The 23,409-nt window shown below is 40.7% G+C and overlaps 1 protein-coding gene across 1 annotated transcript in view; it reads right to left on the bottom strand.

The window, feature by feature from the left end:
* lmbrd1 (LMBR1 domain containing 1) overlaps positions 1-23,409 on the bottom strand; it is a 212,174-nt gene that overhangs the window by 154,727 nt on the left and 34,038 nt on the right. The gene's annotated exons all lie outside the window — the stretch shown is intronic.

Raw genomic sequence — 23,409 nt, 5'->3', positions numbered from 1 at the left:
ATGATATTGAATACCTCTATCAAATCTCCTCACAACCTTCTCTGTTCCAAGGAGAACCACCCCAGCTTCTCCAGTCTATCCATGTAACTAAAGCCCCTCATCCCTGGAATCATTCTAGTAAATCTCTTCTGCACTCTAAGGCCTTCACATCTTTGCTAAAGTGCAGTGTCCAGAACTGAACGATACTCCAGTTGTGGCCGAACTAGTGTTTTATAAAGGTTCATTATGACTTCCATACTATTGTACTCTATGCATCCATTTATAAAAGCCCAGAATCCTGTATGCTTTTTTAACTGCTTTCTCAACCTGCCCTGTCACCTTCAACGATTTGTGCACATATACCCCCAGATTTCTGTGTTCCTGTACCCCTTTTAGAGTTGTGCCCTCTAGTTTATATTGCCTCACCTCGTTTTTCCTACCAAAATGTATCACTTCGCATTTTTCTGCGTCAAATTTCATCTGGCACTTGTCCGCCCATGCCATCAGCCTGTCTATATCTTCTTGAAGTCTAATCGCTATCCTCCTCACTGTTTACTACCCTTCCAAGTTTTGTGTCATCTGCAAATTTTGAAACTGTGTCCTATATACCCAAATCCAAGTCATTAATACATATCAAGAAAAGCAGTGGTTCCATTACCGACCCTCCGGGCAACACCAATGTACACCTCCCTCCGAAAAACAACCATTCACCACTACTCTGTTTCCTGTCACTTAGCCAATTCTGCTGCTGTCCCTTCTATTCCATGGGTCGCAATCTTGATAAGCCTACCATGTGGTACGTTATCAAACGCCTTTTGAAAGTCCATAAACATATCAACTGCACTGCCCTCATCTACCCTCTCTGTTACCTCATCAAAAAACTCGATCAGGTTAGTTAAAACACGATTTGCCTTTAACAAATCCGTGCTGGCTTTCTCTAATCAATCCTCACTCGTCCAAGTGATTGTTAATTCTGTCCCAGGTTATCATTTCTAAAAGTTTCCTCATCACGGCGGTTAAACTGATTGGCCTATAGTTGCTGGGTTTATCCTTGCACCCTTTTTTTGAACAAGGGTGTAACATTTGCAATTCTCCAGTCCTCTGGCAGCACCCCCATATCTAAGGATGTTTGGAAGATAATGGCCAGTACCTCCGCAATTTCCACCCTTACTTCCCTCAGCAACCTAAGATGCATTCCATCCAGACCAGGTGACTTATCTACTTTAAGTATAGCTAGCCTTTCGAGTACCTCTTCCTTATCAATTTTTAGTCCATCCAGTATCTCAATTATATCTTCCTTTACTGAGACTCTGGCAGCATCTTTTTCCTTGGTAAAGACTGACGCAAAATAAGCATTTAGTACCTCAGCCATCCTCTCTGCCTCCACGAGTAGATCATCTCCTTTGTGGTCCCTAATCGGCCCCAGCTTTCCTCCTACTACCCGTTTACATGCCTAAAGATGACTTTTGGATTCCCTTTTATGTTGGCCGCCAGTCTATTTTCATACTCTCTCTCTGGCCCCTTGTTTCCTTTTTCACTTCCCCTCTGAACTTTCTATATTCTGCCTGGTTCTCACTTGTGTTATCAATCTGACATCTGTCATACGCCCCTTTTTTCTGTTTCATCTTTCTCACTATCTCTTTTGTCATCCAGGGAGCTCTGGCTTTAGTTGCCCTAACTTTCTGCCTCGTGGGAATGTGCCTAGACTGAACCCGAACCAACTCCTCTTTAAAGGCCGTTCACTGTTCAATTACAATTTTGCCTGCCAATCTTTGATTCCAATTTACCTGGGCCAGATCGGTTTTCATCCCATTGAAATTGGCCCTCCTCCAATTGAGTATTTTTACTTTAGAGTGGTCAGTGTCCTTTTCCAAAGCTATTCTAAACCTTATGAAACTATGATCATTGCTCCCTAAACGCTCCCCCACTGACACTTGCTCCACTTGGCCCGCCTCATTCCCTAGAGCCAAGTCCAGCAATGCCTCCTTCCTCATTGGGCTGGTAATGTACTGGTTACTTCTCTAGAAAAAGGCTGAGGGATGACCTAATAGAGGTCTTTAAAATTATAAACTGGTTTGATAGGGTAGACGTAGAGAGGATGTTTCCACTTGTGGGGGAGTCCAAAAGGGTCATAAATATAAGATAGATAGTTACTAATAAATCCAGTAAGGAATTCAGGAAAAACTTCTTTACCCAGAGAGTGGTTAAAATGTGAAACTTGCTACCACATGGAGTAGTTGAGGCGAATAGCATAGATGCCTTTAGGAGAAGTTAGGTGAGGGAGAAAGGAATAGAAGAATATGTGGATAGAGTTAGATGAAGTAGGGTGGGAGGAGGTTCGTGAGGAACATAAACACCAGCATAGACCAGTTGGGCTGAATGCCCTGTTTCTGTGCTGTAAATTCTATGTATTAAAATTTGCCACAAAATGTGCAGCATCTTAACTTTGGGAAATGGATCCAAAACCTAGCAGCAAATATCATAATATTTCCATGACAACTGCTGTTGCCAACTCGAGTGCATGAGGTCCCCACCACAGAAAAGTGTAATTGAAATATAATTCAGACAGTGTATGTTTACGCAGGACTTTCCAGTTATATTTAGGATCCAACACTGATTCATACAGCTCTTTAGGATTCACTGCAACCAACTTCAACCTGGTGCTTGCTGAAACTGTGCATTTGAAATTGCTATCTCTCCAGAGAACTAATGGGAATTCAAATTATAGCTGTAGCAACCTTTTTTTCACATATTTATATGCTCGGTCCCTTCCCATCCCAGATTTAAGTGATAGCGCTTTTTACAAGATTGGTTTCTGAATGCACTGGAATCCTCCAACATTTAAATTTCCACATCAGTCCATGTTAGCAAGTATATTAGACCCTATTCACAATAAACTAAATGAAATAAAATGACTTTTTTGAAATATAACCATGTAATTACACTAAAAACTACATTGACTTCCATATAGATGGCAGATGAATGGGATTAAACACAATACATCCTTATTTCAATCCAATTCTTTCAATGAAACTCAAACAGAATTAATTGGAAACTTATCAAAATATAAAAGGGTCGGACACCTCAGCTGGAATTCACTTAAATACAAATGCAGCTGTCAAATTGTAGATGACAAGTGACCTCCGGTGTTATATTTATGAGAATTCTGTTGCCAATTCAGAAAGGCTTTTAAAGAAGAGGTTACAGTAGCAAAACTGCAACTAGAGGACAACATTCATGATAATGTCATACTCATGATATTTCCCCTGGGTTAATAGTGCAAACACATCTCTTCAAAATAATATTTGAAATCGCACAGTGTGAGCTGCATTCATGTCCAAAGCTACCAGTTCATGTCCAGTCGTCACGTTTGTCAAAATAGCAAATATACTGCCGCCATTTCCTCCTTCCTTCAATCTTCTCCCATCTCTCCTGACAATAGCGGCTCACATTGGGATACAGCTCAACAGCCTTAGATCATGGTTATTCTTTGCAAGTGAGCCAAGGTAAATGAGTGGTGGCAATTTATTTAATCCGTGGCATACATTAGAGCTGTGCCTAAACCTATCCTCACCCAATATCTACACACTTAGAGGTCACCGGGTAGTGATCAGTCATGGGAACCCAGGCTGCTTCTTCCCTCCCAGGACCAATTGTAACTACTGCTGCGCCAGAGATTGGTCTGTACATCTCTGTACCAAAGCACTTAAACGCAAGCATTATGTTTAAATTAACAAATGGTGCGGGCTCTTCAAAAAGATGGGAAAATTCCCCAGTTCTGATGTCAGATATCCATCCAAAATAGTAATCTGGATTTTCTCTTTCATCTGCTGTATATTTCAAGCATTGAGTTTAATTTACAATGGGTTAGCAATGTGTCATGATATAGGACACAGAATTATACCAAGCAGAGGTGAAACTTTCAGTTTTAATAGGAGTATAGTATCTACGTAAAAAGAGCTAATGGAGAAAAGATGGACCAGAAACACAAGTCATTGTCAGTCTAAAGTAATGAAAGCTTCAATTACTGTCCATCAAGAGAATGAACCAGTTACAAGTGTCTTACTGCCTCTATGCAGATATAGTCAATTTACTTAAAGCCTGAAAGATAATCAACAGCCACAGTATAGAACCCTTAAACTAAATTCAAAAAAAGTGTGATCAAAATTCAACTTCAAGAATATTATTAAGTGATGAGCAATTCTTGATCAGCTGTTATCACAGTAACACAGTGGACCATGCAGTGCATTTCATCGGTGTTGTCAATTGAACTGGTTAATAGAACGCCAGTCTTTAATGATCAGTGAGTGCCTGGCACCGATCAGTGCTGGTTTGTCAGCCTGCATATTTATCTGTTAGTGATTAGACAATACAAAAAGTTAAAAATCGAGAACTCACTGAATGATGCTTGGTACAGACATTTCAAGCTGATCAGCTTACCCTACACTCAACTTGAGTTCATCTAATCTGCAATTACCAAAATGGATGATATTTTGTCCTACAAAAATCAGTCCGCCAGGGGCCTGCATCAGTAAGTATTATAATGCTGGTAATAATAAAATGCACTGCTCATGCCTGAAGGCAATCATAGGATCATAGGAACAGGTGTAGGCCATTCAGCCCCTCGTGCCTGCTCCGCCATTTGATAAGATCATGGCTGATCTGTGATCTAACTCCATATACCCACCTTTGGCCCATATCCCTTAATACCTTTGGTTGCCAAAAAGCTATCTATCTCATTTAAATTTAGCAATTGAGCTAGCATCAATTGCCATTTGCGGAAGAGAGTTCCAAACTTCTACCACCCTTTGTGTGTAGAAATGTTTTCTAATCTCACTCCTGAAAGGTCTGGCTCTAATTTTTAGACTGTGCCCCCTACTCCTAGAATCCCCAACCAGCAGAAATAGTTTCTCTCTATCCACCCTCTCCGTTCCCCTTAATATCTTATAAACTTTGATCAGATCACCCCTTAACCTTCGAAACTCTAGAGAATACAACCCCAATTTGTGTAATCTCTCCTTGTAACTTAACCCTTGAAGTCCTGGTATCATTCTAGTAAACCTACGCTGCACTCCCTCCAAGGCCAATATGTCCTTCCGAAGGTGTGGTGACCAGAACTCCAGGTGCGGTCTAACCAGGGTTTTGTATAGCTGCAGCATAACTACTGCCACCTTGTACTCCAGTCCTCTAGATATAAAGGCCAGCATTCCATTAGCCTTATTGATTATTTTCTGCACCTGTTCATGACACTTCAATGATCTATGTACCTGAACACCTAGGTCCCTTTGGACATCCACTGTTTTTAACTTTTTACCATTTAGAAAGTACCCTGTTCTATCCTTTTTTGATCCAAAATGGATGACCTCACATTTGTCTACATTGAATTCCATTTGCTGCAGTTTTGCCCATTCACCTAATCTATCAATATCCCTTTGTAATTTTATGTTTTCATCTACACTGCTTACAATGCCACCAATCTTTGTGTCATTGGCAAACTTAGATATGAGACTTTCTATGCCTTCATCTAAGTCGTTAATAAATATTGTGAATAATTGAGGCCCCAAGACAGATCCCTGCGGGACTCCACTAGTCACATCCTGCCAATGTGAGTACCTTCCCATTATCCCTACTCTGTCGCCTTTCGCTCAGCCAACTTCCTAACCAAGTCCGTACTTTTCCCTCGATTCCATGGGCTTCTATCTTAGCTAACAGTCTCTTATGTGGGACCTTATCAAATGTCTTCAACACTGTGTTCAGAGGAGAACAGGGCAGCAGCTCACATCTCCAAAGCACCCAATCATTCCTCATCTCCCTCCCTGCCTCTAGCCATAAGGAGGATGCCAATACAGAAAAGAACTAGGGTAAATATGACCGGGGGGGGGGGGGGGGGGGGGGGGGGGGTGGAGTTTAGCCCCAATGGCAATAAATTGCATGGGCAATTCACCCTGCTATTGAATAGCAGTAGTTCCATATCCATCCTTAAGCTTAACTACCCATAGTCAGTCTTCTAGCTATGTGATTTGGAGACCTTGCAGAGAAGTTATTTTTCTCCAAGATCAGGATGGATCCAAATTCCCTTGCATCAGTTTAACTATAGCAAAACGCGAAGTTTTCCCAGCCTAGCAGAACCTCCTCTTAGCCATGTTGAGGTACAAAAGCAGTTGTTGCTCAGGTCCTTTGCTGTCTCCAAAGCCTGAGACAATCACAAGAAGCAAGTTCTCTGGAACCTGGACACAATTTTCTCTTGTAATTTGTATGCATGGATCCAATGAAAGACCAACCATTTCCTGTGACTCCATTCCCCTCTTCTCACACTGGAGTTTCCTCTTACAGTTGAGAGATGCAGAGAGTCATAGTTTGGCTGAGGGAGAGGTGAGATAGCAGGTTTTTTCCCCCCCCTTTCTGGATATCCTATTGGCCTCCCTGATGGGTATGTTTTAAACCTGAACAAATTCTCCTTTGGGCCAAAAAGGTAGACTGCTTTTTTTGTAAATCAAGAAAGTCTAGCTAATATCCCTGGGATTGCTGATGAGTTTGCATGTGCTTCTTAAAGCTTCCCAATATCTCATGCTGGCTCATACATACCAGGAATGTGTTCTGTTCAAGCACAGCCTATACTAAATTAGCAGACTTTGGCCAGGTCAGCAAGTGGGAACAGTATAATTAGCCTCAGTGGTGAGCTGGAAGGAAAGAAACTCACTAAATGCTCAATCCTGGCCTCTGCTGGAAACAGCATGCATGGGAACTAGAATGAGAAAAGGATTTGACTCAGATGTGGTAGGTCTTCCACACACACAATTAAGGATGCTTCCAGAGCTGGCTTCAATTATATCTCGGGGCAAGAAACATTATTAGAATCATTCCACATAAATTCCCACAGGATATTTAGACACGTTTTCAGAACGCAGAGAAATTCAGGCACAGACATAAACAACAGTACTCTTCTCACACCTCCTAACTGCATCTCAAATTACTTAGGCCTGCTTGGACTTGGGAAGGAATAAGCCTTGCTCCAGCTGGACTACCATTAAGCTAGAGATACAAATAAAATAGGTTTCTCCTTGGTTGCATTGGCTCATGTAATATTAGGGTCACTAATGAAGAAATCTTAATCTAGAGGTTAGATGTTATAGAATTTAAAGCACAGATAGCACTTAAAGTCTACTCTGCCTCTATGACATCCAGGTAAATTTGCAAACAACCAATTATCTACTGACAAGTCGATTACAGAAATCGACATGCTTTGCAAACGCGGTTCGGGATAATGACATTAATCCATCAGTAAGCCATACAGTACAGTTCCTTCCTCCATGAAAGAAAAAGCAAAATGTAGTTTCCAATTAGAGGCTTGTATTAAGACAAGATAGTTTTACCACTGGTCTAAAAGATCTAGACATAGACAAACTTGGGATTGCCTGATGAGATAGGTATTAACTATCTTAATATAGTCAAGTAAAGGTATAAAAACCAACAGTCAACTTGCAATAAATAAGAATATTCAGTGCTCAGCTGAAGGAACTATAACCTACATGCGAGAAATAATAAGAACATAAGAAATAGGAGCAGGAGTAGGCCAATCGGCCCCTCGAGCCTGCTTCGCCATTCAATAAGATCATGGCTGATCTGGTCCTAACCTCAAATCTAAAATCATGTCCAATTTCCTGCCCGCTCCCCATAACCCCTAATTCCCTTTACTTCCAGGAAACTGTCTATTTCTGTTTTAAATTTATTTAATGATGTAGCTTCCACAGCTTCCTGGGGCAGCAAATTCCACAGACCTACTACCCTCTGAGTGAAGAAGTTTCTCCTCATCTCAGTTTTGAAAGAGCAGCCCCTTATTCTAAGATTATGCCCCCTCGTTCTAGTTTCACCCATCCTTGGGAACATCCTTACCGCATCCACCCGATCAAGCCCCTTCACAATCTTATATGTTTCAATAAGATCGCCTCTCATTCTTCTGAACTCCAATGAGTAGAGTCCCAATCTACTCAACCTCTCCTCATATGTCCACCCCCTCATCCCCGGGATTAACCGAGTGAACCTTCTTTGTACTGCCTCGAGAGCAAGTATGTCTTTTCTTAAGCTTGGACACCAAAACTGTATGCAGTATTCCAGGTGCGGTCTCACTAACACCTTACATAACTGCAGCAATACCTCCCTGTTTTTATATTCTATCCCCCTAGCAATAAAAGCCAACATTCCATTGGCCTTCTTGATCACCTGCTGCACCTGCATACTAACCTTTTGATTTTCTTGCACTAGGACCCCCAGATCCCTTTGTACTGCAGTACTTTCCAGTTTCTTGCCATTGAGATAATAACTTGCTCTCTGATTTTTCCTGCCAAAGTGCATAACCTCACATTTTCCAATATTGTATTGCATCTGCCAAATCTCCGCCCACTCATCCAGCCTGTCTATATCCCCTTGTAGGTTTTTTTATGTCCTCCTCACTCTCTACTTTCCCTCCCATCTTTGTATCATCTGCAAACTTTGATATGTTACACTCGGTCCCCTCCTCCAAATCGTTAATATAGATTGTAAAGAGTTGGGGACCCAGCACCGACCCCTGCGGAACACCACTGGCTACTGGTTGCCAGTCCGAGAAAGTACCATTTATCCCAACTCTCTGCTTCCACCCATGCCAGAATATTACCCCCAATCCAGTGATTCTTTATCTTAAGCAATAATCTTTTATGTGGCACCTTGTCGAATGCCTTCTGGAAGTCTAAATACACTACATCCACTGGTTCCCCTTTATCCACCCTGTACGTTATATCCTCAAAGAACTCAAGCAAATTTGTCAGGCATGACTTCCCCTTCGTAAAGCCATGCTGACTTTGTCCTATTAAATTATGTTTATCCAAATGTTCCGCTACTGTCTCCTTAATAATAGACTCCAAAATTTTACCCACCACAGATGTTAGGCTAACTGGTCTATAATTTCCAGCCTTCTGCCTACTACCCTTTTTAAATAACGATGTTACATTAGCAGTTTTCCAATCTGCCAGGACCTTTGCCGAGTCCAGAGAATTTTGGAAAATTATTACCAAAGCATCCACAATCCCTACTGCCACTTCCCTCAAGACCCTGGGATGTAAGCCATCAGGTCCAGGGGATTTATCCGCCTTGAGTCCCATTAATTTACTGAGTACCAATTCCTTAGTGATTTTAATCGTATTTTTAAATGCAGCTTGCCCAAGCTGATTTTCTAAATGCAGCTTGGACAAAGAGTTTGACAACAATTCCAAATAAGAGGACCCACAGTCAGGAGCTCCAAATTATGGACAGGAGAATCAACAAAATGAATTCCTCTGATTGCTTTTTGTATACTAACTAGGAATATTTTGATTCATCAAATTAACAAGTTGGCATTTCAAATCAGATATTCTGCAACCAAGGTAATGATTTTCAGGAATGCTGAGATACACTGCAAGCACGTGATCCAGATCAACATCACAGTCATTACATCACCCAGTTGCTTGATACTACTTTGAATGTAGGTCAGGTTTACGCACTACAATCGGTAATTACTCAGGAAGAGCAGACATAGTGATCCCCTCATTCAGCTAGAAATCTATTCTACTCTCGTTGGAAGAAAAGACAGACTTGCATTTATATAAGAACATAAGAAATAGGGGCAGAAGAAGTCCATACAGCCCCTTCAGCCTGCTCCGCCATTCAATCAGATCATGGCTGATCTTTGACCGAAACTCCACTTTCCTGTCTGATCCCCATATCCCTTGATTCCCCTGGAGTCCAAAAATCTCTCTCAGCCTTGAATATATTCAACGACTCAGCATCCAAAGCCCTCTGGGATAGAGGATTCCAAAGATTCACAACTCTGAGGAAGACATTTTTCCTCATCTCGGTCCTAAATGGCTAACCCCTTATCCTGTGACTATGCCCCCTAGTTCTAGACTCTCCAGCCAGGGGAAACAACCTCTCAGCATCTACCCTGTCAAGCCCCCTCAGAATCTTAAATGTTTCGATGAGATCACATTTCATTTTTCTAAACTCCAGAGAGTATAGGTCCATTCCACTCAACTTCTCCTCATAGGACAACCCTCTCATCCCAGGAATCAATCTAGTCAACCTTTGTTGCACCACCTCGAAGACAAGTATATCCTTCCTTAGATAAGGAGACCAAAACAGTACACAGTACTCAAGGTGAGGTCTCACCAATGCCCTGTAACAATAGTAAGACTTCATTACTCTTATACTCCAACCCCCTTCCAATAAAGATGATGTGGAGATGCTGGTGATGGACTGGGGTGGACAAATGTAAAGAATCTTACAACACCAGGTTATAGTCCATCAATTTTATTTTAAAATCACAAGCTTTCGGAGATTATCTCCTTCGTCAGGTGAGTGAGTGAGTCACTCACTCACTCACCTGACGAAGGAGATAATCTCCGAAAGCTTGTGATTTTAAAATAAAATTGTTGGACTATAACCTGGTGTTGTAAGATTCCTTACATTTGTCCCTTCCAATAAAGGCCAACATGCCATTTGCTTTCCTAATTGCTTGATGTACCTGCATGCTAACTTTTTGTGTTTCGTGTATGAGGACACCCAAGTCTCTCTGAACACCAACATTTACCAGTTTCTCACCATTTAAAAAACAATCCTTGCGGCACCCCACTAGTTACAGCCGGTCAACCTGAAAATGACCCGTTTATTCCTACTCTGTTTTCTGTCCGTTAACCAATCTTCTATCTATGCTAATATGTTACCCCTAACCCCATGAGCCCTTATCTTGCGTAATAACCTTTTATGTGGCACCTTATCGAATGCCTTTTGAAAATCCAAATATATTACATCCACTGGTTCCTCTTTGTCTATACCCTGCTAGTTATGTCCTCAAAAAACTAATAGATTTGTCAAACACTATTTCCCTTTCATAAAACCATGTTGACTCTGCCTAATCATATGATATTCTAAGTACCCTGTTACCACTTCCTTAATAATGGATTCCAGCATTTTCCCGACGACTGATGTCAGGCTAACTGGCCCGTAGTTCCATGGTTTTTCTCTTCCCTCCTTTCTTGAATAGCAGGGTTACATTTGCTACCTTCCAATCCGCCGGAACCATTCAAGAATCTAGGGAATTTTGGAAGATCATAACCAATGCATCCACTCTGCAGCCACCTCTTTTAGAGCCCTCGGATATAGGCCATCAGATCAAGGGGAGTTAGTCCCATTAGTTTCTCACCTTTCATGACCTCAGGACATCCTAAAGCGCTTTACAGCCAATTAAGTACTTCTGAAGTGTAGTCAAGGTTGTAATATGGGAAACACGGCAGCCAATTTGCACACAAGGTCCCACAAATGGAAATGCGGTAATGATCAGGTAATCTGTTTTCCTGATGTCGGTTGAGAGATAAATATTGGCCAGGACATCGGGGAGAACTCCCCTGCTCTTCTTCGAAAATAGTGCCAATGGATCTTTTACGTCCATCTGACAGCGCAGACAAGGCCTTGGTTTAACATCTCATCCAAAAGATGGCACCTCTGACAGTGCAGCACTCCCTCAGTATTTACACCGGAGTGTCAGCCTAGATTATGCGCTCAAGTCTCGAGTGGGGCTTGAACCTACAACCTTCTGACTCAGAGGCCGAGTGCTACCACTGAGCCAAACCTGACGCTGAAGAGCAAAAAAAGTACAAGGGATGGTTGTAAAGCATCACACAATACCTTTGATGCATGCCACTTGAAATTTGCACCGCTGATTAGATATATCAGCTGAGAAGTCAGGAAATTACTCTGCTGCTGAATGCTCTGCATTTCCCAGTGCAATGGGGATCTGATTCTTATTGCAGGAATCAGAAAACGTCCAAGAAAGGGAGGTATCCACCCTTCTACAGATCTCTGCTTGTACCATGCTATCTGTACTTTTAAGTTAGAACCCATGAAGAATAAACTGCAGAGTTTAATCATATTCTCTCTCTGAAATACTGACACTATTTCTTAGACTCACTCAAGATGATCCACATAAGCTGCCAGTCCAGCTGTGTTTTCCTTCCCTCTCCATTTAAGCCATTTTACAATACTTTTGAAAATACACCGAATCACTAAACATCATTTACAGTGCAAATGGGAAAAGCACTGGCCAATGCAAAATATACAACTACAACCGGAGCGAATCTCTAACTAAAAATGTAGTCAAGAACATAAAACTGCTATTCTAAGCTGTCCATGTTCCCAGCAATTAAACTAGCTGGTTACTTTCCAGCACTGGATCGAAAGTAGCTCCCATTCGTTTTCATAAAGCTTCTTAAAGTTCCACTGAATGTTCACATCTACCTTTTTAGATGGAATTGTCCTAGGTTGGCATCTGTATTTTCATCAAATGCTTATTTACATCAAATGAACATTGCAAAGACATTTTTTAGTACCAGTAGCAGCAATGAGGACATGAGAATAAAACAGTATTAGTTAAGCAGTTACCCTACCAATCCATTTCAAGTCTCACTTAAAGCTCTAGAAAGTTTTTCTTAAGAAAGTAATTTTGATGAATGGATATACATGCACGAATACAAATATAGAAAATGTTGGAAACACTCAAGTAGGTGTGTGAGCTCCTGTAAAGAGAACAGACAAGTTAATGTTTCATGTGTAGAGAACCGAATAGGTTTTATAACACATTAAATTGACAATCTTGATTTTATGGACACATGACTCTATGATTCTATGACATTTTGAATTGCGATGCCTTGGAGGCCACATATTCAAGAAACTCTACAGACATGCACTAGTTGAAAGACTTTAAAAATGTTCAAATAAATAACCAATTCTTCTAAAGAGAGAAGTAGAACACTGAACATTGCACTTTTCAGTTGACTAAATTTATATAAAAACAAAAGGGGAAGAAAACAAAGTCATCATGGTTGAGGCAGAAGAGGGGGAAACAAAAGGTGAACAGTACAATAATAAATTGGCCACACAAAGGAGGCCTAAAATGACCTACGTCTAAGCAAGACAGAAACACTGTACAGAAAAACATGCCATCAAGTATTTATTGGATCAAAAAAGTTGCTTTCTCCAGAGCAACTGTATCTTGTAACTGCCCCAGCTATACATACAGATTTCAAATCATTAAGGACTTCCAATTTCAGAAACAGCCTGCCTTGCAATCAGAAGACCATTTAAGAACAACCTGGTCTTATCCAGGAATACAGAAGATAAAAGGTGGTTTTAATGGAGACAATTTTGAATGATTTAACCTTCCTCTAGAATTTCAAAATCATCCCATAGCCTCCAAACATACTGTCAACCCCCTCTTTATACCTAGAGTATAACCGGTTGTCTTGGATACCTACCCTACTCAATTTACTTGGATAATTTTTTTTAAAATTGAATGAGCAAAAGCATTCATGGATACACTATATATTGCCTCACTAATCTTCCAACTACCAAGCAAGATGGAAGTACCAAGAATACAGGTACACAGAAGTGACATGGCGTGCCATGATTCAGCCATCAACTGAATGCACAATTTGCATCCAAAAAGGAGTTATTCAGACAACCAATTAACCAGGTTAAGAGTTTGGATTTATACAGCTTTTCAGCAGTGTTATTCAATTCATTAGCTACTAGCCAAATGTGGCTAATTGAGAATCCAGATATGGCAAATTGCATTTCTGATTAGTGAATAAAAAAATGAATAAGAGACACCGTCGTTGGCCATGTGATCTCAATACTCATTTGTGTGGCGTCTGCTTGTCTACTGTAAGCTGTGAGAGATTGTTGGTGAAATGCCAAGATGAAAAGTAGAGTGAGTGAGTGTTTTTCCATCGTTGAGTGCTCTATTTCCTTGGTTAGTGTAGGTGACATATGTTTATGTAAATATACACGATGTACATTTACCTGTATTGTGTATGTGAGGTGTTATCTACTAAAATTAGTGCATGTGGCTAAAACAGTGTCGCTGTAGCCACACCTGTGGCTAGTAAGCAATTTCTATTGGACAACACTGCTTTACAGGAGCAGTACTTGCAGAATAAAATATGCTCTTGTATTGTGTAAAATGTATCCCAACAGCAAGGCAAACTTAGCTAAGATTACAAATAAAGTTCCCACTACTTTCATCCCAATCATGATCCAAGAGAACAACAGCACAACCGTACCTCCTACTCACGCAGCATGGTACTAAACTGAGGATGTGACGGAGGAGCCACAATATCAAAACGATGGCAGGATGGGGATAGATCAGGTAATAGATCTTACAGGGAATCTATTCTCTAAACTGAGGACACTATCAAGTCTGACCAGGTGCATCATTATTCCTCATTCTACACATAGCCACACAGGGAATTGTTTCTTTGAGATACAGATTTGTAGCCAGTACATGGAATCTCACTAAACTATTAATAAAGCAGAGGTGTCAGTTAAAGCTTTCCATTGCTCATGATAGCCAAGAAAGGGCGAGACTCCATTTATGACTCTATTACAAGAACTATGACCTTTTTAAAAACTCCAGTAAGTGAACAAGTGGGAGAAGCATCAAGACAATTTATTTGAATTTAGGCACAACCATCATTCCAATTAATTTAGATTTCACCCATAAAGAAAAAGACAGATCTGACCAATTTTTGACAATCCACAAGATGTAGAGTAGTGGCTGACAGTTGTAATTTGCAAAAGTGATGTTCTATCCTCTTTCCTAGTCATGCTGATGCCCTTGTGCTGTAAATAATCATGGATTTTTGCTGCCAGAAACTTAATAATCATTTTTGAAATCAGAAGCAGGTGTAGTTTTGGGACGGGGTGGGGGTGGGGGGGGGGGGGGAAGGAGGCAACCACCCCATCTGTGCCTTTCTGTAAAGTAACTCGGAAGGTGGTGTCCTCATTCACCAAAACTGATGGAGTATGTATAGGGAGTGGTAGGGAATGTTAAGAAATCATCTCCAATTGCAATCTGCCACATAATATGGAGAAAGTATTATTCTACCATAACATGTTGCTACAGCATATAGGAGGTACTGCAGTGTTGTGCACTGGGAGCAATGGTATTGATACACATCTTGTGGGATGCTATTAATTCATTACCTCTATTGCCACCACAACCACTGCCAATCCTCCAGCCTATCCAGTTCTATCATTCAAAATTCTGGTATAACAGACATTTGGAAGGACATTAATATATAATCACATTGTTGGATGATTTCCAACTTAAAATGTTCATCGTATGAAAATTTCACACATCCTGCAGTACACTTCAATGAAATCCTAGTGACAACATTGTGCTGCAACTGGAAGCAGATCATCCTCACATCCCAAGATCACATTTGGGAACGGATGCAGGCATTCAAACCAAATCTCCAGAGAATAAAAATGCTTTGATTTACATGATGGTGTGTTTTAAGGCATATCATGCCGTCATGGCCACAAAATTGCCTAGTGGGTTTTCATCCAGAATAAACAGATTTTCAGGGGAAAATAGTCTTTTACAAAAACTGCTTTGAGAGGTTTATCTCCGGAGTGGGTATGGGACCATACCAATTTTTGTAAATTTCTGATATAGTGATCAGCAATACAAAACTAGGAAGGGAGATTACCTGTGCAAACACGAGGATTATATACATCGGTAACCAGCATTTCTAAAAAGCACTTTGCCTCCATCTACTGGTAGAATACTTAACTGTTATGATAGCAAATACATTTCATCCAGATTTAGAAGCAATGTTCATGAAAATAACAAATAAATTTTTTATTGAATTCTTACATTAGGAATATTGACCTAAATTTTGCTGGTTCCCATTTACATACAGTCTTAAGTTTTTGTCGGTGAAACAGCAAGTACAAGTAAATCCAAGCAGATATTATAGAAACCATGTGGCAGTGAGCTAAAGCAATATTCTTTTTTGGACAGGAAAGCAAAAAGTCCACAGTGTTATCCAAAATGAACAGAAAAATTATGATCCCAGACTAGAAGGAAGAGAACAGTACAATTATAGCACTCCAAAGAAGAGGCATGTGCAGAGATCAGTAAAAAGGAAAATAAGCCTCTCTCATGTCAAATTAGAGTACAAGATTTGCCTAACAGTGGGGGTGACCTTTTAATAAATCTCAATCTTCCTATTTGTGTGTTCTACAGTTTTTTGGGCTGTCAATCGTGCAGGGAAGAGAATGATGATTTAAAAAAATAAAACTAAGGTTGCTAAAAACATGAGGAAAATCCCAAATTACCATCTCTTATCCAATGGATTGACATCACTAACATGCTACCTGCCACTACAGTGGCCCCGATATAGAAATGATTTCAAGAGTACAGCTACTGTGGTGGACTAAGTTCCCCCAAGGACAGATTGAGAACATTGATGGGCAAGGTTGTTTTTCTTGTGTAGGGTTGTGAAGATGATGGGGGGGGGGCTAACAGAGGACAGGAGAGAAGAGGAAGATTCTGTTTGACTGAATTCAATGTCATAAGCAATTTGGGCACAAAGTCACACACAGTCATCTTCCGTCTCTGCCTGCTCCTGTTTTCTTGATGTCAATTCAGATTGTCTTGCAAATGCTCAGTATTTCAGCTTTCACCTTCCATGCTGTCTCTTCCCACCTATACTCCATTGCATTATTTTCCCAAGGGTGCCCGCCGTGAGCCACGTTGCAAGCAAGTCCATTTCAATCTTCTCACAGATCAGTTACTACACACAAGCGATGCAATACCGACCATCCTCCCTGCAGAGCATTCAGCCTCGGTTTCTGGCTAGGTCTAGCTCTCAGCACTGCACAAATCAATTAACCTCATACGTACCAGTTGGGTAAATGACAAAAGAAGCAGGACTTCAACAACAGCTTCCTGAAGGCCACTGTACCTATAGTATCCAGGGGAGCATAAAAGGCTGACGTCGACATTGAACAGCAAGGAGATGGAAGTGACGTTTGAGCTCAAGTACCTTAGAAGTCATGATGCAAAATACACACAAAAATGGATTGCTCCTCCAAGATATGCACAGAGTCTTTCTGCATTGCAGGAATGAGATACCACTTTAGTCAGCACCGCCTTACAAGATATCTTAAAATGGATGCCATCCATTGCATGGTTTTCCCAGAATGTGATCTGAGCCTGGCCAGGGAAGGATACAAAGCATTAAATAATGTTGAAAGTCAAAATCAAAACTCCAATCTGTAAAAATCAATAGGAATTTATGGGCTTTTTTTTTTCAAGACTCAATGTTTTCTACATATTCTGTGGAATATAATACAAACACTTGAGTGAAACATTTGCTTAATCCAAGTAATTATTTTTTTTAAAAAAACAGCGTCTGATTAATTATAAAAATGAGGCTGTTTCTTTAACAGGTAGGCGATCTGCTCCAGCAGATTGCTGCCCTTGTTCTCTGAATGCAGCTTAAAATTTCACAAACAAATGGAAAGGCTGATGTGAAAAATGGAACAGCTACTAGGACCCTGTTCCTTTAGAAATTTGGACAATATGGGGGCAATTTTGACTTTGGGCGAAATCGTAAAACGGGTGATATCGATTCAGCCGCCCGTTATACATCTCTCCTGATTTTCATTTTCGTTGAAGTCAATGGAATCGGAAGAGATGTAGAATGGGCAGCTGAATCGATATCGCCCATTTTACACCATCACCCAAAGACAAAATTACCACAATGTCTTTCCCTCTCTGAATAAATTAGCATCTTCCTGAGAGCCTACTTCAACTTTTGAAAAGTAAGCAGCAGAAAAAATAAATTAGTACAAGGAAGCCATACAAAGTTTTCATTAAGTCAGATAAAAGGTAGTGCATTGTTCAGTTAGTCTCAAGGATTGATTAAGACCATTCTCTAACACTGGTAAGGAGATGGTGGTATTTTGGTTCCCACTATGACACTAATGAAGCAGGGATTCGAAGTCACAAATCTATTGTATAATTCATAAAACCAACAGGACGCAAGTGCAGTATCATATTCAAACTTGTGTGGTATATTTGCATTTATACAATGGGTAGGAATTCTTTATAGATTTTAAAACATTTTTAAAAATGTTAAGTTAGGGAATAATGCAGCAGCTGCAAACAATGATGTGCAAATTTGAGGTACAAGAGATTATGGGTAAATTTGAATGCACCCAGTGAAGGGATTTTGTTACTGTGATGCAGCTTTAATGTTTTCATACATGTAAAGGTTATCTGATATTTCATTGCTGGCATGCTTTATTTAAACTTAACTTTTTCACATTTGAATGTAGAAAGATTGCATTAGTATGAAAGCTTGCCATGTCGTGCATCTTGCAGCAATTGAAAACAATCTTACAGAAAAATAGCATCATTGCTTCCAGTGGCACAGGCTACTGTATAATTTCACATTCTTCTTCATTCAATCTCCAGATACAAAGAAAATATGTCAGCAGATTAAAGTAGAAGATCAGTAATCATGTATATGACTCTACATTGCTGTTTTTGCAGACAGGATCAACCAAGATTTGTTTTTTTTCAGAAAGCTTTTGATCAGGTAGCTCACAATAGGTTAATCTGCAAGACAGAATCTTGTGGAATCAGTGGGAAGTTGCTACCGTGCATTAAAAATTGGCTGCATTCCTGTTAATAACTTTGTTATTCCCAGCTTAAAAGAACCTTAGTTATTCAAATCGGCTTGAAAAGCTGGGTCTAGTCACTTTAGAGATGTAGAGACATCAGGGTGATTTGATAAAAGTAGTTAAAGGGCTAGATTATGTTCCTATTCCTAGAGTGGAGAAGACCAGAGCTCATTCATGTGTTACGCAATGGTAGGGCTAAGTTAGACGTGAGGCGGTTCTTCTTTTACCAGAGGACAGTAAATATGAAACAAGTTGCCAGCTCGTGCGGTGGTTGCTGACTCCCTGGATACCTTCAAGAGAGAGCTGGACCATTTCCTGGCTGGGGAACATTTTTGTATGCTCGTAAGGCATGTTGGCCCATGCTGCATCATAGTTGGAGTAGCATAATTAAATTCTTCATCTTCAACCAACTTAGCCAAACACTTCATAAAAGAAAAATGGTTTTACCAAAATGTTTTCACAATAGAACTTGACTCCATAAATAGGGAGTAGACTATCAGTACAAAGATTTCCCTATACAGCTTTATGCTGACAGTCTTCACAATGTTCTTGTCCATAATAGCAGCCATTTCCAGACAAGGGCACCTCCATGTTCAGCCTTTTCTAAAATTTTAGACATTCAATTTCACTCACAATCTACACTACATAAATCTTGATCCAGCAGGTCAGTGCCAGGGCATACTTGCAGACTCCCCTAGGAAATACATTTTGCACCAGAGCTTACTTCCCCATCAAAAATTTCTAAATTTGCTACTGCAAAAAATTGTACATTTGTATACTTTAGTGTTTTTACAATTGACGGAATACTGGCTCCAGCTGTAGCTTAAGACATGAATGTTTATGTTCCATTGTACTCCCACTGTAACTAATTTATATGCCATGTGAAAATATTGGGTTTCAGTTTTCACATAAAAGCAAACTGAAATGTGGAACAGGATTCCAAAGTATTAATAAAACTCTAGAAATCCAATGTAATGAAAAGGAATTTAAACTTATTCGGTGAGTGGCCTTGGTCATGAGTCTTCATCCAGCACCTTTTTTTTTTGATTATCTGATATTTAACACAGACCAATAGTGACAATGCTGGTGTCTTGGAGATGCCAGAAATTGAGTTATCACAAACCCAAGTTTAAGATGGTGTCTTTGCTAGTATCCAGGCCCATTTTGATATGGAGTCCCAACAGTGTAGCTATGTAGAATTTAGCAGAGAGTTAAGACTCGGATAAAGATGCTGAGAAAGTCTCTCTCTTTGGTGTTTTCCAAGGCTATAATCAACCACCCCCTCAGAATACAGGATTTTCACCCCATTCTTCTAGTGATAAATCCAATTGCTTCAGAAGATGCAGTCAGTGCCATGAGCTCAGTGACACTGAAAAATGCAGCACTAGGGATCAACGGTTACAGTGTAAGTGGCGACAGAGCCCTAAGCTGCCATCAAAACTGAAGCAGGCACGATAGTAAGCTGTCTTCATAAAATCTAGCATGTTGCTGAAATAAGTGCAAGTACAAAAAGGGCAAGAAAAGAATATCAATCCCATCGATGCTCACTCTGCTAAATGCATCACATTCTCGAATCACTAGTAAAGCTACCTGCAGTGGGAGTCAAAATTCCAGAGAAAAAGGACCTGTGGCCAATTTAACTCCTAATGTACATCCATAGAAGCACAAGAGCCAAAAATGGAAAAGGCCACTTTCATCGATCAGGTCAATCCCACAGGCTACAGATGTCCAACCCCACCTTAGGTCTCATTCCCTTCAAAAACAGACTGCCAAACGTACCCATTATCATCAAAGGCAACATCAATATGCGTACAAATCAGGATAGTGAGACTTGGAGGTCAATGGTGTTCCCACAATATTGATATTTCATTATCAGAAGAGTTCTGAATGAAGCTGAACACTGTGCAGCCCCACTCCTAAACATATGATGGAGGGAAGGTCATTGACAAAGCAGCTGAAGATAGTTGAGCAATGGGCACTTCCCTGAGGATGTCCCAGGGATGTCCTGCCACTGCAATGATTGGACAATCGCGACCATCCTTTTTTTGTGTACTTTATGACTCCAACCATTGGAGGTTTTTCCCTTTGACCCCCATTGCCTTTAGGTTTTCTTAGGCTCCTGGATGCCCTCAAATGCTGCCTCAATATCGAGGGCAGATACTCTCACTTCTCCTCTGGCATTCAGCTCTTGCATCAAAGTCTGGATCTAGGCAGTGATGAGGTGTGGAGCCAAGTGGTTCTGGGAGAACCGAAATTGGGCATCAGGAAGCAAGCCACTGGTAAGGAGGTGTTACTTGATGGTATTATTTATGACTCTTTCAATCACTTTACTAATGATTAGGAGAAAGCTGATGGCCCGTAATTCCTCAGGTTAGATTTATCCTGTTTTCTTGTGAATAGGATATATCAGGGCAATCTTCCACATTGTCAGGTAAATACCAGTGTCATAGATGAACAGAAACAGCTTGACTAGGAGAGCAGCTAGCTCTGGTTTACAGGTTCTAATGTTTTCTCCTAGAATATTTATAAAAATCTTTCACAATCCCAATATGTATATCTCTTGGCTCTCCTAATAGACTTCATTACCTCTTACCTTGTCCCAATACTCATTCTTTCTTTAATCATCCGAGAGAGAGAGGAGAGTCCGAGAGGTAAGCGCAGTGTAAAAGGAGAGTGTTGGGGGAGAGGGCTTATCAGGGGAAAGCAGCAAGAGCCAAGTTCGTGGCACCACGGGTGGCTCTACTGCACAGGAGGGGAGGAATAAGAGTGGCAGGGCTATATTGATAGGGCATTCAATTGTAAGGGGAACAGATAGGAGTTTCTGCGGCCACAAACGTGACTCCAGGATGGTATGTTGCCTCCCTAGTGCTAGGGTCAAGGATGTCAGAGTGGCTGCAGGGCATTCTGGACGGGGAGGGTGAACAGCCAGTAGTCTTGGTCCATATCGGTACCAACAACATAGGTTTAAAAAAAAGGGATGAGGTCCTGCAAGGTGAATTTAAGGAGTTAGGAGACAAATTAAAAAGCAGGACCTCAAAAGGCAGTGATCTCAGGATTACTACCAGTGCCATGTGCTAGTGAGTATAGGAACAGGAGAATAGACCAGATGAATTCATGGCTGCAGGGAGGGATTTAGATTCCTGGGACATTGGGACCAGTTCTGGGGAAGGTGGGACCTGTACAAGTGGGACAGGTTACACCAAAGCAGGACCGGGACCGATGTCCTCGTGGGAGTGTTTGCTAGTGCTGTTGGGGAAGGTTTAAACTAGAATGGCAGGGGGATGGGAACATGAGCAGGGAGGCAGAGGAGGGGGAAACAGGAACAGAAACAAAAGACAGAAAGGGAAGAAGCAATAGTGGAAGGCAGAGAAAACAAGGGCGAAAAACAAATAGGTTTATTTTGTACTATGGCCCTAAGATGACTAGCAATCTTAAAAAGACAAGTCGAAAGGCAGTGTCTAAATGCGCGGAGCATTTGCAATAAGGTAGATGAATTAACAGCGCAGGTAGATATTAACCGATTATGATATAGTTGCGCTTACGGAGACATGGCTGCAGGGTGACCAAGGATGGGAAATGAACATCCAGGGGTATTCAATATTTGGGAAGGACAGGCAAAAAAGGGAAAGGAGGTGGGGTAGCGTTGTTAGTAAAGGAGGAAATCAATGCAATAGTGAGGAAGGATATTGGCTCAGAAAAATCACGATGTGGAATCTGTATGGGTGGAACGAAGAAACACCAAGGGGCAGAAAACATTGGTGAGGATTGTCTATAGGCCCCCAAACAGTAGTAGAGATGTAGGGGAGGGCATTAAACAGGAAATTAGAGATGCATGCAAGAAGGGTACAACAATAATCATGGGTGACTTTAATCTAAATATAGATTGGTCAAACCAAATTAGCAATAATACTATGGGGGAGGAATTCCTGGAGTGTGTACGTTGAGGAACCAACGAGAGAACAGGCGATCCTAGACTGGGTATTGTGCAATGAGAAAGGATTAATTAACAGTCTTGTTGTGCGGGGTCCCTTAGGGAAGAGCGACCATAACATGATAGAATTCCTCATTAAGATGGAGAGTGAAGTAGTTGAATCAGAAACTAGGGTCCTGAATCTAAATAAAGGAAATTACGAAAGTATGAGGTGCAAGTTGGCTATGATAGATTGGGGAACTTTACTAAAAGGGATGACGGTGGATAGGCAATGGCTATCATAGCTGTAATTTATACTTAAAATAAAATTTCTTGTTGACTCCATTATCCCCTGCATTACTTCTCTTGTTGCTCATGTGACAACAACTACACTTTTAATCTAATGAAATGCACTTGTTTTGCAATCTCCCAATTACATCCTTGAATGTATTCTATTTCCTCACTATATCTACCCTATTCAATAGTGCTCCTTCCTCATCTCCTCAAAGTCTGCTTTCTTGAAATTAATAGCCTTTTTCTACCTCAAGTCTTCTAAACTCCACCATATATGGTCACAATTAGCCAGCTATTCTCTAACTTTGATCAACATCTGGCCATTACATAAGACCAGGCCTAATACTGCTTCCTCCCCTGCTTCACGACTGATCATTTAAGTCACCAGTCATCAAAATCTGGTCAAGATAAGCTCCAGTGAGCCAAGGCAGAAAGGAAACAAAGCATGCAGCAACCAATGAGTCAATACAAGTAACCTTCAAAAATGTAAATTCAAAACAAGTTAATACTAAACTTTCAGAAATAATTTTCAATAAGTACAGTACTTTACATAGTGAAAGGAACAGCAAAACGAGAGAGAATTTTTGTGCACCAACAATACTAACAGGAGGAAAAGAACAGAGGGTAGCATAAAACAAACATTTCTTTGAATTCTTCCAAACGACAACCATCGGAAAAATCAT

The sequence above is a fragment of the Heptranchias perlo genome, chromosome 5 (genome assembly GCF_035084215.1).
Source record: "Heptranchias perlo isolate sHepPer1 chromosome 5, sHepPer1.hap1, whole genome shotgun sequence".
Classification (NCBI taxonomy): domain Eukaryota; kingdom Metazoa; phylum Chordata; class Chondrichthyes; order Hexanchiformes; family Hexanchidae; genus Heptranchias; species Heptranchias perlo.
This window is presented reverse-complemented; position numbering and strand designations above follow the sequence as displayed.